This window comes from Trachinotus anak, unplaced genomic scaffold (assembly GCF_046630095.1).
Source record: "Trachinotus anak isolate AG129_WGS33_773 ecotype Australia unplaced genomic scaffold, CSIRO_AGI_Tana_v1 ptg000008l, whole genome shotgun sequence".
Taxonomy (NCBI): Eukaryota; Metazoa; Chordata; class Actinopteri; order Carangiformes; family Carangidae; genus Trachinotus; species Trachinotus anak.
Window position 1 is genome coordinate 696,778 of NW_027273859.1, and position 18,474 is coordinate 715,251.

The 18,474-nt window shown below is 43.5% G+C and overlaps 1 protein-coding gene across 3 annotated transcripts in view; it reads left to right on the forward strand.

The window, feature by feature from the left end:
* Positions 1–99: 99 nt before the first annotated feature.
* apba1a (amyloid beta (A4) precursor protein-binding, family A, member 1a) overlaps positions 100–18,474 on the forward strand; it is a 41,535-nt gene continuing 23,160 nt past the window's right edge. For 2 of the 3 annotated variants that reach the window (XM_071481739.1, XM_071481742.1), the window contains exons 1-2: positions 100–2,138; positions 17,102–17,180. The gene's annotated coding sequence lies outside the window, so the exon portion shown is untranslated. Of the gene's footprint in view, positions 2,139–15,611; positions 17,181–18,474 lie in introns of those variants that run through there. The other variant, XM_071481740.1, reaches the window with a different exon arrangement.

Below are 18,474 nucleotides of genomic sequence, written 5' to 3' on the forward strand. Positions count from 1 at the left end.
TGTCACTTTTTATTTCATAAGCTTAAAAATGTGAAGATAAATAAACAGGACTTGTGGCCTGTTCCTCACTAAGTCAGGACTCAGTGACCCCCCTCTGTCAGTTATCAGACTCCCTGTTCTTGGTGAGTTGCTCATGCTCTGGATCATGGTCCTGCTGTCGAGACCACTCTCTCTTCATTGTAACTTTCCTGTGGCTGCAGGACCTGGCCACCGTTCCTATGTCAGCTCCTCTGCAATCCAGGACGTTCAGCAGGCCTGCACTTCTATCCGGACTTGGTCCTTTAGATCTTGACCTCTTCAGGCCCCAACAATCCCTCCTAACATCCATGAGACATTTAAAACATTTTAAACATGTTCCTGTGGTAAAATGTAGTGAAGTCTCTTTGAGGTCATCTGCTCTTTTTCAGTCATTATTTATGTATTTGACATTTTGAAATTGAAATTATTTTATCACTGGATTTATGTGAACATTTCTCAACATTTTGATTCTTTAAGTTCTAGATGATGATGGTGATGAAGAGATTTTGAACAATAACAGCAGGAAACAACTGTTGTCTATGTAAAGATGTAGTCATGGCGTCCTGAGAATTAAGTCACACCCTCCCTGTGTGTGTTGTGGGTCTGACAGTGTGTGCATGTTAGTGTGTGTATTACTCCCCTGGTTTATAAACACAGGCTCTGCCCACAGGTGAGTACAATGCAGTAGCAGAGTTCAGGTGAAAGTGACCTTCAGAATTTCCTCCACTGAAGAAGAAACCATGTTTTCATCAGAAAAGGCTCAGCCAAAAAAAGTGATGAGATCAAAGCACAGGAGGACTGGACTGATTAGCATAGGCTAGGGTGACCAGGCGTCCGGCTTTAGGCCGGACAGTCCGGATTTTCAATGCCCTGTCTGTTTGTGTAGCCTATTCAGCGACACCAACATCATCTTTAAACCACTCACAATTGTACCATAAATGAGAGTATACCAGAGTCCTATGTACACCATAGTAATTTATTGATATGCCGCATAAAAAATGTCCCACCCTGGACACAAACTCTTTGTGACACTCCCCTCTGGCAGGAGGCTGTGGTCCTTCAGGACCAAAACCTCTCGCCACAAAAATAGCTTCTTCCCATCTGCTATTAGCCTCATCAACAAGGCTAGAGAGCCCCACTGTTGCTGATCAATTGCACCAATCACCAGAAAAAATTCCTTGTATGTGAAAACATACTTGGCAATAAAACTGATTCTGATTCTGATAATGTCCTCCTTTTTGGTGTTATGGAAATGGTCACCCTAGCACAGGCATATCCTGGTCGGCAGGTGAACCGTCAAAACATCCATAAAGTTTTTTTAAGGTAGAGACTCCATCAGTGTTGTTACTTGCCCCATCAGTGTCGTTTGTGCAGATGGTCCCAGTGGATCAGTCCAAGGCTAAATCTCTTTCGCAGTCCGACCGTGGAGCCAGTCCTGGTCTGTCTTCACTACGAGCTGCTAAAGGCTCCAGCTGGACTCAGAACTGGTTTTCTTCTCCTCCATTTGTCAGTAACTTGATGCTTCATAATGTCAATGTCTGTTTTCATTAGTGACAGCTACAGTAGCATGATAATGTTAGCAAACAGCTTTTACTAATATAATGAATGTGTTCACCTAATGTTGCTATCGTTAGCTGGCTAACTGTCAGGATTGCTATGGAGCATATCACAGCAATGCTAGGTAGGCTAATGGTTAGATTGTTGGTAAAACGGGAGGGGGGCGCAACATCTAGTGGCAGTGGCATCGTTTACAGCATACATACAGAATTTTTTTCCTTAAAAAAATTAAAGTCCTGTAAAGTTTATTGAAAACACAATATTCTCTTGACATTTAAATGTGTAACAGTTGTTTCTGGTTGCACTTGTAAACGATGTAAACAGTTTTTTTCCCCTTTATATTTCGTCCTGACACATTAAAGAAACAGTCAGACAGTGGACAGGCTGTTTTTGTGTGATGATGTGACGAGAGGGAGGGGCTGGGAGGCAGGCGAACACACACACACACACACACACACACACACAGGCAGACGGTAGCGGCTACAGGGAAGATGGAGGAACGTGAGGCGGCGGCGGCGGCGGAGCGGACCTCCAACCTGCAGCTACATCCCCGCTGAAAGCAGGTGAGTTTTCCCGTCGTTCGGCTCAGATGCGACAGCTCGGAGGCGGCCGTGTTGTCGGGGACGCTGAGTTGTCGCCGCTCTGTGTGTTGACGGTTTGAGGAGTGGCTAAAGGGACAGTTAACGGCGCGCTCAGAGGAAATATCAAACCGGGATACGGAGGGGACGGGGACGCAGCGCTGGCTGTTTGTACCGGGCTTTTTACCGGGCTGAAGCGCGACCGCCCACCGGGCTGACATGAATGAAACAGCTCACTGAGGCCCTGCTTTGGCAGGTGCAGAGTCCTGGCAGGGCTGAACACAATCCAGTCCTCAGTCCGGCCTGGTGGAGTTCAGCTCGGCTCCATCACCTCCTGTGATGCAGAAGCTAAACGTAGACACACGTTGTGTGTCTGTGTGGCCTGTTGTTGTAGACAGAGATGGTGCAGGACAGTTTTGGTTGTGCAATCTGTCTGGGCTGCAGCACCTCAGAAACCTGGTCCATCAAGTCCTGATGGGACCACAGTGGAGATTACACTGAATGATCCTAATGTAAAGTCTGATTCCATACATGAGAGTCTTTTTTATTTAAATGTATTGTTAACAGGGGGAATCAGCGTGTGTTGGGAAAATGCTGCAGGTAGAGGGGCATGTCTGTGTTTGATTGACAGCAGCTGGCGGGGAGTGAGGTGGAAAATAAAGCTGCTGCAGTGTAAGTTCCTGTTGTTAGTGGTGTTAAGTGTTTACTGCATGCAGGTAATCAACTGATCATCTGTCTCCTCGTCCACACTCACACTTGTTATTTTGAGTTCAGATTATGTGTGTGACGACAACATGCAGCGCTCCAGAGGAACTTACATGGTTCACTCTACAGTCAAGAAGATGAGTGTGAAATCCTGGACCCTCAACGGTCGCCATCTTGGCTGCGCAGCAGAAGGGGAGGGGCCATTGTGTTTTCAAACTGATGAAAATTGCGGCTGAGAGAGGGCATGTGGTCGGCATCAATGGTGGCGTAACTTCCATGCCTGCTCAAACAGGCCACACTCAGTAAATTGACACATTCATTTTTAAGTCACGTGAGTTAAACAGGCAGCGGCCATATTTGTCAGTGGAGAGTCGCTAGAAAATGTAGCAATCATCAATTCCTGTGAGAGCACAACAACAGTGTTTGATTTGAGACAACACAACGCTACACTGTGTGTGAAGAACATGTGAGCACTAATTGAAGTGTGTGAACGCAGACACACCGTCAGTTTGGTTCATGTTTTGAACAACACAACACAATCTGCTGTGTTGTTGTTCAGTTTGTGTTGTGTTGTGTGTCTCAGTGTGACTGTCTGCTCTGAGATATCACTGACCTCACTTCTTCATGTTTAAAAAGAAGAGCTCTGATTGGCTGTTTCCAGCTCTCCTTTGTGGACAGATCCTGAATGAGCAGATCTGAACAATGTCAAGGAAATCATTCCATTTCAGCGTGAACAGTCTTATTTAATCTGAAGAACTGAAGAAAGCATAAAAACGATGATGATGTGATTGTTGTTGAGTCGTTACCTGTTCATGTTCCCTCACATCTGGAGAATCTGATTTGCAGACTGAGGCTTCATTTATGGTCTGATGATGTGACACATTTGACATACATCAAAAAACTGCAGCTCTTGTGATTTCAATGATATTTTGATTAATTGTTGAGCTGATAATGAGTCAAATTAAAGCTGAACTCTCATCATGAAGCCAAACATTCTGAATGTGTCTGAGCGGAGAACACAGCACGTGATGCAAAGCAGATCTCTTACTGTTGTCTCTTACTGTGGTGTTAAACCTGGTCTCAGTGTGGCCTCTGGAGCTCAGCACTGATGGACCCTCTCAGACATGACACAGCAGGAAAAGCTCAGGTGTAAATAATGAAGTGATGGATTCCACTCAGCGGTGTCAATCACGTCTCAGTGTCACACTGAAATGTCATTGACAGGTTTCATTGTGAGTTGAACTTAATAAAGCTTGTTCTATTAATGCTTTTATAAAAATAATTCAAACAAAACAAAATTTCCACCTCTGATGCTGACGCTGATCCTTCAAACACTGTGTGTTTACCAGTCTACTGATTGTCATGCTGTGAGTATAATTAGTCAGTGATTGTGTGCCAGTAGGTGTTATGAATTTAAGGGGTGTGGATGCCACAGCAGCACAAACAGCCCTGTGCAGAGAGTACACCAGAAAATCTGCATAGATTTTACAATCATCACATTCTCTGTTTTAGTGCAGTTGAAGTCAGAATTCCTGATATTTAATCCTGATAAACATCACCCATCTCAGGTAGGTCAGGAACACTGCTTCAGTTTAGATGAGATGTCAGAATAAAAGTAGGGAGAAAGATTTATCTCAGCTTTTATTTCTTCCATCTCATCCCTGCTGTGTTCACAGACACTCGGTCAGTGTTTGGTAGTTTTCACTTTAAATGGTTAAACTTGATCAAATGTATCAGGGACCTCCACAAGCTGCTCACAGTCAGGTTCGTTATCTTGGTTCAGTCCTCCAGACAGATCTGGTCTAACTGAGTCAGGCGTGTAGACCTCCTCACTCACACAAACCTTTTAAGTTCTGAGGACAGATTTTCAGTTGGATTGAGGTCAGGTCTTTGTGATGGTCACCCTGACTGTGATGTCACTGCAGTACTTTGGCTGTGATGTCACTCTAGTACCCTGACTGTGTCGTCACTCCAGTATCCTGACTGAGTTGTCAATTTGGACTAATTTATGACTAAGCTTTAACTGTAGTTTAACAGAAGCCATCTGTTTTACAAAGTGCACCAGTCACTCCAAAACCCCACAGCAACATGATGACCCCCACCCCGTGCTTCACAGTAGTGGTCTGTTGGGGCAGCAGCAGGTCAGACCAGAACACAAGTAGCTGAGTCTTTAGAACTAGCTGGTTCTAAAGTCTGTGACTGGAGGAGTCTGGACTCACTCAAGACTGTTGTAGACAGACACATGCTCTGTAAGATGCAGCCATGTTGGACAACACCAACCACCCTCTCCACAACATCCTTCAGTGAAGAGAAGCAGCTACAGCAGGAGCCAACGTCTCATTTCTCTGCTGCAGGACTGTGAGGTTCAGGAAATCCTCTGTTCACTGTCACCAGACTGTTCAACACCTATCAACACATCTGTCTATCTATCTATCTATCTATCTATCATGTCATCATTTGCTGGAATTTTCAAGGCTGTTTCAAGGCACAGTGAGCTTAAGCTGTGACCCAATTCAGGAGGTGTGGCCCTTCGTAGGCATCATAGAGTAACTGATCTGGTCTCCATAGACCAGGCCGTTTTTGCTTGCCTGCCCTTACAACACAGTTGCTGTTGCCTAGCAACCTTGACATAACTTCTTTCACAAAAACTTAGGGTTGTTGCTGTTGAAATGAGCTGAAACACAATACTTACATCTAAAAAAGTATGATCCTCAGGCTCTCTGTAGGTGTTGTCTGCATTAACACTGAGATAACATCGAGATAACACTGAGATAACACCAAGTTAACACAGAGGTAACGCTGAGATAACGCTGAGGTAACACTGAGGCAACGCTAAGGTAACACTGAGGTAACAACAAGTTAACAACAAGGTAACACTGACATAACCAATAAGGTCCGGCTCCGGCATGCAGACCAGGGGGCGTGGCGTGATCGGGGCAATCGCAGTCACGCTGCGCCCACTCATGGAACAACCCCTCATGCAAACATTGGGTAGCTGTAGCTGAAGAGATAGAGCCAGAAGGTTGGTGGTTCGATCCCCTGCTCACTCTGTCCTCATCTCGAATTGGGAACGTATGACTTTTACTTTCATTAATCTGATATATCATGATTATTGTTATTATAGTACTTACTATAATATACTTATAGTACACCTTTTTGTGTATGTGGACCATTAATAATAACTACAAAAAAGATCACAAGAACTGATTTGTTTATTTTCAGCCCTCAATTATTTTTAATGTACACACAAGGCTGAAGTTGCTGGGGAACTTACATTACACACACACTCAACTCTCCCAGGTGGTCCGGGAGCATCTGGGAATCTAGGAAGAACTTATCTGGGCTGTTCTGCTTGCCCTTTTCCCACCATGGATTTAATCAGGTTAAGTGACTAGAAAACAGACAGATGGATCTTATTATGTATCTTAGTTATAACAATATAAACTATTTCCTTCATTGATCAGAGACAATGATATTGTTTTGAGTCATAGTATTGGCATAAAATCCAAAACTAAATTCTCAGCTGAAGAAATTGTTCTTGTTTCCGCAAACTAGCAAGAGATTAAAGAAAGTAAAGAATTCAAATATATAACTAACACGAAAAAGCATAAGTGCAGCAAATTACTGCCATTAATGCTATATACATATAATACTGTCACAACGTTCTGGAAACATTTTTAAATTCCTATCTTAATGAATAGAAATTAGGGTATGTTGTTATTCAAGTTTCTACAACAGTAACTTTATATTATAAAGCTTTATATGGAAGGCTAGCACTATCAACAGTTAACTGTCTCATGTTGTCAAAACATAGTATGCAGGCACTAATGATGAACACAGCAGCCAGGAGGCATTGATGGATATTTTTACTGATGATATAATATTTTCGGACACATAGTTTTATTTCATTCCTCTACAAAAAACAAACAAACAAAAAAAAAAAACGTGGTCCATAGTAAGTGCAACTGATACTTGGCCAGACAGAACATGTTGAACACACTGAATTATTATACAGTTATGATTGCTTTTATTGTTGTATTTGCATATGCATATATAGAAAGTATTTAATTTCCTATTCATATATTATATTCCTATCCATCTATTATAGTATAATTCTATCAATCTGTCCATCATACTAACCCATATAACGTGATCAAGCCATGGTTACTCAGTCATACACACACAAACACACACACACACATTCTCTCTCTCACAGTTATAGGTAACACTAAGGTAACACTGAGATAAGACTGAGGTAACACTAAGTTAACACTGACATCTGATTTCCAGCCGACGCTTTTCTTGTCAAATACGTGGTGTAATGTGTAACCCTGGTGTTCTCATGAGTTTATCACCTGTTGGGAAAATTTCTACACCATGGCATCCGTTCCCACCACACTTTCACAATGAACCAAAAATATTTTTACACTTGTCATAATAATATAACAGATCTGTAATGTAGTGTTTGCAGCCGAGCTAAGATCTCCTCTTAGCTTTCTTTCTGACAAAGGACGATGTCTCACAGTCGGATTGACCACAATCAAGCACACAAAATTCCATTTAATCAACGGGGAAATAAATTGTTAGGAAAATCCCTCGTCCTAACTATGGGAACTTTTTCTGTGGCTTCCATGTTTCCCACATGACATGAACAGAGGATTAACTCAACATTAACATGTTATGTTGAGGAAAGACTGGAATTATTTTGTCCAGGGAGACAGATGTCTGGGTCCCTGAAGCAGCTGACTGCCTCCTGAGAGAGGTGGCAGAGACACTGTTGATCAGAGTCCACTTCTCACACTGACTGGAAGTTTCTCCTGGCCTTTATCTGAGACAGTTTTCTCATGTGTATGCAGCTCATTTCGTTACAGTTTCTGCCGATCTGAGGGACAATAGTTATTTTGATGCCCCAACTGTTGACACAGCATCAGTCTGATCCAGACTGCACTGAAACAGGCACACAACACAACATCACATGAGGATGTTGTCAGGCTGTTCATTAGTACACTTGCAGGTCCTTCCAGTATGAAGCTTTCATGCTGTGGTGAACTAGTGATACACACTCAAGACAAACGGAGAACACACCACCAGGGAGGCACTGTGTTTAAGGTAACACAAACTGTGACACAACCTCAGCCACTGCTCCTGCTCCCAAATGTGAGGTGATGGATGAAGAGCAGTGAAAGGCCCAGGGCTCCAGGAGTTGCCCCCCCAACACATCACTGTCTGCCTTAGAGCGAAGGGAGAGGATGTGAGTTAAGAGGTTTTGTGTTTGCTCTGTGATGAATCTTTGCCTGCTCATCAACAGATAACCTATGTTCTTCACACAAGCCAACCCAGTCACCCTGAGGTTACTTTTTATGGCAACTGTCCCAACACTGAACTCAAAAAACTTTACATATATTTAAGAGCATATTTAAGTGAGCAGTAGCTTATCAGACGAACAGATCCCTGAGGCGTCTGCTCTCTGCTGCAGGTCTGAAGTGTATTGATATCTTAGTAGAGATACATTGATTGATCAGCTGATGATTGGAAAAGACCAAAGTTCAGTGTGATCAATAACTGGCTGATCAGTACACAACACTGCAGACACAGCTACACACACACACAACATGGAAGCTCTTCACTGTGAGTGAACAGGATGCAAAGCTGCTGCTTGTAAAACCTGTGAAGCCAGAGTAAGAGAGGAGGAACAGCCGGGAAAACCTCAACAACCCCTTCACTTTATTTGGAACTGACTTTTGTTTAAACTTTTTCAGAAGATAAAACTAAAGTAAAAGAAGAATTAACCCGTTCTTTACAGTCCGAGCTATCTCAGCAGGGACTTCTGAAGCTCTGTTACAGTGACGGTTGGGTTCTTGGTCACCTCTCTTACCATAGTCTTAGTCCGACGACTCAGTTTGTCTGGACACCAGTTTTAGAAGAGTCCTGGTTCTAGACTTCTTCCACTTCACAGTTAATGTTCCCACTGTTCTCCTGGGAACACTCAGAGCTGTAGAACTGGTTTCATACCTTATCACAGAGGTCTGCAGAGAGTTCACTGGACTTCATGGCTTGTCTTGCTTCATGTTTCATGTCAAGATCCCAAGAACTACATTTAGTCTGTTGGAGAAATTAATATTAAGATTCATCTGACAGGGAAAGAGACAATAAACTTAAAATACTACAGCTCCCCAAATCTGGTTACGGACTGGGCTTACCAAATTAAAGGCAGTGATGTTTTAGTGAAAGAAACTACAATGGATGAGTGGACTAGAGCTACCTTAGGTATATGGGGTGAGATACAGACATCATTTAACTTGCCCAAGTCAATTTGAGAACAGTCATCTGCCTCTACAGGCAGCAGTTACTCCTTTGAATAGTTAAGCCAAGAGGTGAAATCCAAAGAGAGAAGGCAAACAACAGAGCCCTGGGCTACTCCATATTTACAACTGAAAAAACATAGGAAACACGCTGTGGTCAGAAAAGTAAGACTTTAACCAGGTGAGGGCTAGGCCAGAGATGCAGGAGTTGACAATGATCTGTGGTGTCAAAAGCCAAAGGTCAAGATCAGGGTGGAATCTGAAACCATAGTAAGCAGAGGATAATTTTCCACTGTGCAGTTTCAGAGGAGTAAGAGGCCCTGGAAGTTTATTTTTGAAGAGCTCTGTATTGGAATGAAAAGAGAACAACAAGGTGGAAAGGTTTGACTCTGTTGTCCTGGACAGAGCAATTCATAACTGATGGAGATGGTTTTAAAACAAGAGCCTCAACACTGTTGAATGAAATAAAGTCTGTTGGTCATCTTGAAAACAGACGTACAGCTTTGGACTATACCCTACCTCTTCAGTAGCCTGAGCATCATGGACATCAGTATGGTCAGGTTCATGTTACAGGAAGTGTTTAAGCCATTTTGCACATAAACTAATCATATCCACACTATGCTCAAGAATCAAGTCATGTATCAGGAAGGCTGTGGCAGTGAGCTTATGTTCATTAAAACCCCATTTGAGGGTCTTGTTGGGACTGAAGCCTTCAGCAACAGGACAGTCCTTAGTGCTACCAGAGGATGAAGTATCATTTGGAACAAGATCAGTTCTAATTTAAGTAGACCTTTGGTCGCTTTCATACACTGTGGAGAGACAGTTATGATTGTCTCAGGGGGTTAGGGGTCAGGTGATCTCTGTAACTGACGTATTTAGGAAGGGGAGACAGTCTCATTGTTACAAACCAGGAGATCAACCTCATAGTCTGCACTGTGATTACTGGACCATTAGCTAAGCTAGTGGACTCTAACTGAACAGGCTCTCATCACCATATATCCCTAATGTCAAACCTGACTTCATCACCTGCCCGTATTCCTGGATAGACAAGCAGCAGCGTTCCTGTGGGATAAAGGCCGTCTGCTTTCAGCAGGTCCCAGTAAGAAGGTTACCAACAGCACCACATCCTGCTCACAACACAGATGAGCCTGCCAGTGGTAAGTGAAGTAAACCTGCTGTACATCATCATCACCACACAGGTCAGGAACCAGAGCAGGGCTGTGCAGGTTCACACCTCACCAGAACTCAGAGTTTAAAGTGGACTAGTTCATTTCCTCCATTTTTGATTGAGCTGCTCTGAGCTTCTTCAGTAAAAGCTCCTCCTACCATCCATCCCCAGCAGCCTCCCAAACTAACTGAAGCCCTGTCTGCTACAACAGAGCCTCAGACAGGGGTCACTTTTAAATGCTAAGAAAAACCAATGTATTTACCACTTCATAAGGCAGGACAACTCAAAACAGATCAGTGTAGAGTGAAAAAACTGATTTATACCCTTTACACCAAAATAACAGATGTAAGTGGGGTTTTTTTAAACGTGGGAAAACCCACTAAAAGGTGATTGACTTTTATGCTGCCTGAGAGGAAACACAACTGCAGGGAGCACTGTAATCACAAGCAGTTAGAGAACACATACACAAACAGTGAGTGGTCGGCTGCCGGTCAGACTGGTCACATGGATGGTTGGTGCTCCTGTCAGTGTCGGAGCCTCTGTGTGAGAGGCTTCGGTCAGTGACTGTGTTTTTAAAACTAATCTCGGGGCTGCAGCACACTCTCTGGTGTTTCTGGTGTAACAGCAGTGTGCTGGACAGGTGACAGGTGTGTTTGCAATGTTCATGCTCTGAAAGATGTCACAGCACAGAAAAAGGTCCAACATTAGTGTGTTACCTTGGGTTTCATGTTTACATCGCTGTACTGAATCTCTTTTTTCACTGTCTGCTGATAATAAAGTGTTCATAGAGCTGAATTACATTTGTAAACTGTATTATGACACATTGTTTAAGTTCATCAGTACCTGTGTTGTTTGAATTGGTATCACTAGCCGTGCTGGACACATGCTGGCTGCTCTTCTGAGCCCTCTTACACTGCTGGACACTGGGCCTACAGAGCATGCTCACCAGCGCTCTCCTCCAGCTGGGCCAGGAGGGAGCATGTGAGGGTGTGCTGACTTCCTGTTGGGCCCCTGCTCACAGTGATGGGATGAAATAATTTAATCAACTTAGCTGCTTTTCTCCAATGTGTGTAGTAAAATGCTTTTCAGGCCAGTGTGTGTCACATGACAAGTGCTGGAGGCTATAATACCCAGTGCAGCCACTAGGCTAAAATCACTACCTAGCCCAGCTCTTATCCTTTGGCATGGTTTCTCTCACTCCTTTGTTGTACTCTGAAAAAAGATAAATATTAATATAAGAAAAACATTGGGTTCAGTGATTGGTTGTTAGGTACATTCATTCACAGCTCATTCTCTGTCAGGCTGCTGATTGGTTGACTGAACTTGCTGCTATTCTGTCCTGTCAGTCCAGATCCACACCAAGAGAGGGGATCAGGTCTGTGCAGAGTCAACAGATGTGTCTCCAGCTGCTTTAATAAAGAAAAGTATCTGAGGAGTTTTGACAGAGAGAAATTCAGTCAGTGACCAACATGAGTCTGTAGAAACCTGAAAGAGGTTTCATGTGTTGATGATCTCTGGTCTGATAATGTGAGATATTTACTTATTTATCATATTTACATCACTGACGTTATTTACTTATTTAGGTTTTAATTGTTCTTTATTTAAATATTTTGAAAATCCTTTTAATGTTAACATTTCAAATAAAAAGTTTAGAGTTGATACATTTTTAGTGTCATTAGTGTCAGATTATTTATTACATTGTAGTGATGGAGATTTGAGATTTTTTCTGCCAAGGGCCCCACTGGCCTCTAGAACCTCCAGAAAGTCCAGTGTGCTGACCTCTGCTCTGAATGGTTAGGAGCAGCTGAGCTTCACTGGCTGGAGTGCAACACACATCAAGGTGAAAGGATTTACCTTTATGACAGGTTTGAGGTTTAAAACTGATCAGTTGACTGGACTGTCTTCATCACACACTGATGACGCTTTGATAACAAATAAATGTATTTCCTGTTTTCCACCATAAGCTTTTAATGTGAAACTGTAACAACAGGAAATGTTTGGTTTGCGTCTGCAGTTAAAAAAAAACCTCACTGTTCTGTTATCCTCCATGATAAACTCTGTTCACATTTTTGTTTATAATATAGTATAGTTTATAATAAAATGAAAATCCTGACGTAATAAAACAATGCTGCTGACTGTGTGTTTAATCAGCTCTGACAACAACAGGAAACTCTGATTTAAAAAGTGACACCATTAGTGCTGCAGTTTGTGGGCTCTTTGTTTGACAGCTCCACCTCTGTCCACTAGCTTTAGCTTTAGCCTTAGCTTTAGCCTGTGTGTGTCTGTGTCTGAGCAGCCTGCAGTCAGCTCAGACCAAAGTGATGGACAGTGGACATTGTGTTGGAAGAGGAGACCTCTGTGACCTGCTGTGTGTGTCACTGAGCGGCCTCCTCCACAAATACACACTCAGATTAAATAAAGGACACAAGGAAATGTTCCAGGCTGCATCCACTCTGTGAGGAACATTTCTGCCTCCCTGAGCAGCCAGAGGCAAACGCTGCTCCAGACACTGAGACATGTAGACACTGAGACACAGAGACATGGAGACACTGAGAGGACAGCGTCTTTGACCTGATTGGACAAGCTCAGTGAAACACACTTTCACTGAGCTTGTCCAACCCCGTGTAAACCTTTGTGATGTGCTCAACAGGTGGAGCAGGTCGTCCACTAATCAGGAGGTTGGTGGTTTGATTCACGGCTCCTCCAGTCTGCATGTTCTCTCACACACAGATGTATCAGTGTGTGAGTGAATGTGTGTTGTACAGTGAAGTGCTGTATGAGTTCAGTCCTGTTTCCAAGTGAACTGACTGCAGACACACACACACACCATCAACATCAGATCATCAATCATCAGTCATCAATCATCAGTCAGTGTCAGTTTCTAATTATTTAATCATCAATGATTCACTTTGTTGGATCAGCTACAGACACAGAAACACACTGAAGAGAAGCGGAATTGAATGTAGGTCAGGATGTCTGCTCTGTGTGTGTGTGTGTGTGCGTGTGCGTGTGCACACGCGCATTCTTACTGCAGCTTAGAACTAACTGTTGTCCTGAACCAGGAGTGTGATTCTGGATCAGGATCATGCTGAGTCCTGTAGTACTGAGCTCAGTCACAGTCCAGTGACAGTTGAGACCACTCTGATGAGGACTGTACTGGTCTCTGGGACATAGACTGTACTGATCCAGTCCAGTCCAGGGTCTCCACCACAGGTGAACACTCAACCTGTGACATTCCCCCAATCTAAGGATGGAACCAGTCACAGGATCACAGGTGGTCCTGTGACAGGTGGGTAGATGGATGTGAATGTGTTCCCTGATCTCTCTCCAGCCATCCACTGACTCCTGGTTGTTTGATGACCTTCGACCTTTCCTCAGCGGGCTTCACAGTCAGCTGATGATGCTGACGTCACTGCAGTATCTGTGACTCAGTCATGTGACAGGTCCTCCTTTATGCAGCGTCATGGTTGAAGTTGAACCTCATCTCCGTTCTGTCTCTGAGTTAAAGAGTTGCAGGAGGTAGAGTGGCTCGTCCTCTGATTGGAAGTGTGGTGGTTCAATTCCCGGCCCCTCCAGTTTGAATTTGTTCTTGGGCAAGATACTGAAAGCACTGTTGTTTGGTTGTTTGCTTTGACTCTATGTTAAGTACAGAGCTGGATTTGGAGTTAGCCTAGCTTAGCATTAAGACTGGAGGCAGGGGGAAACAGCCTGGCTCTGTCTGGTCATCACCAACAGAACATGGTCTCTGGTCAGTTTCATCCACACACAAACAGCCAGAGGGTTTTGTCTCCATCATTGACAGAGCTGAAAACAACAACACACACTGTCACTTTTCTTCTTATCCGTTTGAATCATGTTCTTCTATCAGTTTCAAACTTAAGACATGTTCTGTGTCATCTTACCTGAATATGAATTAATGAATTGACAAAGCTTTAAAAGGTGAAGAAGCATCAGGTCAGCAACTGTTTTTTTCTCTCCACATTAAATTAAATTAAAGACATTCATTTAAGACAAGTCAACATCACGTCACAATGTCACATCACAACATCATGTCACAACATCACAACCTTACAGCATAACAACGTCACATCACATCTCAACATCACAGCATCACAACATCCCATCACAATGTCACAACATTACATCACAGCATCACAATGTCACATCACGTCACAACATCACAAAGTCACATCATGTCACAACTTCACATCATGCCACATCACAGCATCACAATATTAAAGTGTCTCAGCATCACATCACAATGTCACAACATCACATCAAAGCATCACGTCACAACATCACATCACAGCATCACAACACAACATCACGTCACAACATCACATCACAACATCACAATATCACGTCACAACATCACAGCATCACAACATCACATCACAACATCACAACCTCACAGCATAACAACATCACATCAGAACATCACCACATCAGAACATGAATTCAATTCAATTCAATTCAATTCAATTTTATTTGTATAGCGCCAAATCATAATATATATTATCTCAAGGCACTTTACAGGGTAAGGTCAAGACCCAACAGTTCCCACAAAGAGCAAGCTCTTGACGACAGGGGGGAGGAAAAACTCCCTTTTAACAGGAAGAAACCTCTAACAGAACCGGGCTCAGGGTGGGCGGCCGTCTGCCTCGACCGGTTGGGTTTAGGAGGAGAAAAAAAGGGGAGGAAAGAGTGTGTGTGTTCAGTGTCTGAGCAGTGACACTGTGGTCTGACTGATGTGTAGAGGTAGGTTTTAAAAAAAGTTTATTTTATTTGAAACATACAGAAAGATTTAGGTCGTTTTGTTTGCTCTGGTCTGATTCTGTTGATGAGTTTTTGAACTTGTTCTTCTTGGTTCACACAGAAAAATTCAAGAGAACCAAAACACATCACTATAAACCACATGTCAGCTGGTTTCAGTCTAGTATTAGCTGGTTTCAGTCTAGTGTCAACTGGTTTCCGTCTAGTGTCACCTGGTAACATCCCAGTAACTCTGTATTGATGTCAACATGGATCTCTACAACAACTACCATTGTCTCACTGCTCATGACTGAGCACCAGTGTTTGCTAACATTAGATCATATGTGACATTTTATATTGCGAATAAAAAGTTAGAAACTTGCTGTAGCTTACTGTAATTTTAACCTTTTTCAAGCTTAATTAATGGTTATTACATTTAAACAACCACCTGTGTTTCAGCTCCTGATGCTGTATTTAGTGTGAATTAACATTAACAGTGAGTAGAAGGGTGTCTATCGTTTTGGTCTGTATCTGACAGTGACAACACTGGTATGCTCTGTTCAGCTCATTCACTGTGTGGAATTTGAAGAACGTTGTGACCACAAGGGGCTGCTACACGGGCTTTTAGACTATTGGTGTGCTTTTATTTTGAAGGCTGGCTAGGGAGAAAAGAGAGAGATCAGCTGTATAGGCAATGGTGTTATCAATAATAATAAACATCACCACATCAAAGCATCACAACATCACAACGTCACAACATCATGTCACAACATCACATCACAGCATCACAACATCACATCACAGCATCACAGCACAACATCACAACGTCACATTTACACACAAAATCACAGTATGACATCACAACATCACAATGTCACATCACATCACCACATTACAGCATCACAACATCACAACATCACAGTATAAGATATAGAGGATCACAGTATAAGATATAGAGGACTATAGCGAGGACTATAGTGAAGGCAGGAGGCCTTCGCTATAGTCACCGCCACTGATAGTGGCAGTGGGTCCTCTGGAGGTTGGTTTGGTTGGTGGTGGCTGAGTTGACGCCTCCTCTGTCCTGGTCCTGGTCCTGGTCTGCTGCTGCACCAGGATCACAGACTCTTCTGAAGATCATGTCAGCTCAATGGAAACAAAGGCCTCTAACCTCATTAACCTCAAAAAGAGTCATTTCCCTCTTTATCAATAAGTGATCCTGGGACTCATCAGTGATGTTGCTGTGGTCATTAGGTGTTGTTCAGGATCAGTTTTATTGATGTCAGCCTGTCCATGATGGACTGATTCATCTGTTCATGTCTCATTTAAACATATGAAGAGAATTTAGCCTGGGCTGTAATGCATCATGTAACCTACAGCTCATGGTCAATACACTGACACTGCTATACATCCACATGTGGGCAGATTCCAGCTGTTATCCTGACAACTGCAAGATAGGTCCAGATGTGGCAGTAGCATCTGACAATGATGTTGAATATGGGCCAAGCTGTGGAACCAGGTGTAAACTGGGCCAGAGGAAAATAAGCACATGGCCCAAGTATGGGCCGTATTTATTTTGCTACCTGATTAAAGTGCAATTAAAGTGATTAAAAGATGAAATGAAGGCAGAGAACAGAGCAGCTTCTGTTAAAAGCGAGGTCCAGAGTTTACACAGGTTAACATGATTTCTGGGCAGTTGCATTAAAATGATAGTTTTAGACATTAAAGACTGTCTGATGTCAGAGTGTGAGCAGCAAGATTCAGAGACCAGCTCTGTCTCAGAGCAGAGGAAATCTGGGTTACAGTGTGTGTGTGTGTGTGTGTGTGTGTGTGTGTGTGGAATACAGTTCCCTGTTATTCTGCATCAGTGGAGAGAAAACAACTCGAGAGTGATGAACCCTCCTCCTCTCTCCTCCTCCTCCTCCTCCCCCCAGACTGTGATGCTGAGCTCTGATACCTATGAACCAAATCTTAGATTTAACAGATCACTATATGAACTTGACTCTTCTCTTCTCTCTGTTCAGGGATGTGAGAGAAACACATGAGAGACTCTGGAGATCAAGCCACAGGCTTTTACCTGTCACCTCTTACCTGGAACAGAAGGTGGGTACCTGTTCTGATGAATATGAAGCTTCATGTCTGAGTGTGTGAGACTTGTCACACTGATCTGATCAGCTGATCTGACCCATCATCAAACATCCCTGCAGCTTGAAACCAGAGATGTTGGGTTTAGATTACATTTACATTTACATTTACATTTAGTCATTTAGCAGACGCTTTTATCCAAAGCGACTTACAGAAAGGGGAACAATCAAGGTTAAGTGCGATAAGAAGTGTTAGCGCAGCAATAAGTGCTAGTGACGATTCTTTAAGTGTAGATTTGTCATGTAGTGCTAGGAGAGAAGGTGCTCTCTGAAGAGCTGAGTCTTCAGGAGTCTTTTAAAGGTAGAGAGGGACGCCCCTGCTCTGGTAGGAAGTGGTAGTGCGTTCCACCAACGGGGGACAACGTGAGAGAAGAGTTTGGATTGCCTTGAACGAATGGGTGGCAGAGCCAGGCGTCGTTCGTTAGAGGAGCGCAACGGTCGTGAGGAAGCATATGCCTGTACCAGGGCGTTCAAGTAGGTAGGTGCAGTACCAGAGACAACTTTGTAGGCAAGCATTAGAGATTTGAACTTAATGCAGGCTGCAACAGGTAGCCAGTGGAGCTCGATGAGCAGCGGGGTGACATGTGACCTTTTGGGTTGGTTGTAGACCAGGCGCGCCGCCGCGTTCTGGACCATCCGAAGTGGTTGCACTGTGTGGGTTGGGAGACCCGTCAGGAGGGCATTACAGTAGTCTAGTTTTGAGATGACCACAGCTTGTGTCAGGAGTTGAGTAGTATGTTGAGTTAGGTAAGGTCTGATTTTTCTGATGTTGTAAAGTGCATAGCGGCATGACCGGGCAACTGAGGCGACATGATTGGAAAAGGTTAGTTGGTCATCAATCATAACCCCTAAGTTTCTCACCACCTTGGTGGGGGCGAGCCATAGGGAATCAGTTTTGATGTTGATGTCATGGTGTCTTGTAGGTTTAGCTGGGAGAACCAGCAGTTCAGTTTTTGAAAGATTCAGCTGGAGGCGATGTGCCTTCATCCATGTGGCGATGTCTGAGAGGCAATCAGAGACCCGTGCAGAGATCGAGGGGTCATCTGGAGGAAATGACAGATACAGCTGAGTGTCATCTGCGTAGCAGTGATAGGAAAAACCATGTGAGCGAATGATCGGACCCAGGGAGGTGGTGTAGATAGCAAATAGTAGGGGCCCCAGCACTGAGCCCTGGGGGACCCCTGTGGTGAGGTGATGCGAGGTGGACGACTGTCCAAGCCAGGATATGCTGAATGAGCGCCCTGTCAGGTAGA